The sequence below is a fragment of the Gavialis gangeticus genome, unplaced genomic scaffold, assembly GCF_001723915.1.
Source record: "Gavialis gangeticus isolate Ggan-Ray unplaced genomic scaffold, GavGan_comp1, whole genome shotgun sequence".
In the NCBI taxonomy this organism is placed as follows: domain Eukaryota; kingdom Metazoa; phylum Chordata; order Crocodylia; family Gavialidae; genus Gavialis; species Gavialis gangeticus.
Genome location: NW_017729025.1, coordinates 54,951,847 through 54,952,535, shown reverse-complemented (window position 1 = coordinate 54,952,535; position 689 = coordinate 54,951,847). Strand labels below are relative to the sequence as shown.

At 50.2% G+C, this 689-nt stretch overlaps 1 protein-coding gene across 1 annotated transcript in view; it reads left to right on the top strand.

Moving 5' to 3' along the window:
* TTLL5 (tubulin tyrosine ligase like 5) overlaps positions 1 to 689 on the top strand; it is a 218,412-nt gene that overhangs the window by 179,868 nt on the left and 37,855 nt on the right. The gene's annotated exons all lie outside the window — the stretch shown is intronic.

The following is a 689-nucleotide window of genomic DNA, read 5'->3' as shown; positions in this document are numbered from 1 at the left end:
CATGAGCTCCGTCTGGGTGGAGGCCTCAGAAGAGCCCACAGTAGGCGGCAGCACCAGGGCGGGACCCCTGGCAGCTGCGCTCTGCATCTGCATCACCATACCTGCAGAGGTGCGCCCACTGCTTTGCTCCCTGGAGGTGCCTCTTTGTGCAGCTACCTCATGCCCACCTTATGTGAACGCCGGCATGCCCTTACAGAGCGCGCATGTTTGCGTGCGGCTCACGTGCGCGGCTCCCTGTCCAGCAAGCTAAGGCGGCACCGAAGGGCTTCCCCTCCGAATCTGCCTCAGCTGTGCTGCGCCCTCTGCCCCACGTACCTTAGGGGGAATCAGCTGTTGCTGCCCCCGCCACTGTCTCCGCTGCTGCTGCTGCTGCTACCTCCGCCGCCAAGGTAAAAAGTGTGTAATATTCCTCCTTGGAGATGGATCCTGTCCTCCATCCTTTGTAGGTCTTTCTTTTTAGCCACTTGCTTTCTTTATGTTCTGAAACTTTTAACCTTTTTTGGCTTTATTGCTATGTTGTGGGAGAGAGTTCTACAGGTTAAGTATGTGGTGTGTAAAAAAAATAAAATAAAATAAAAAACTAAAAAATCCTTTTATTAGTTTTAAATAGGTTTTCTTTCTTTTTCATTGGAATAGCCTCTTATTAATGTGTTGTAAGAGAATAAACAGGAGGGCTGGATTTATTTCAG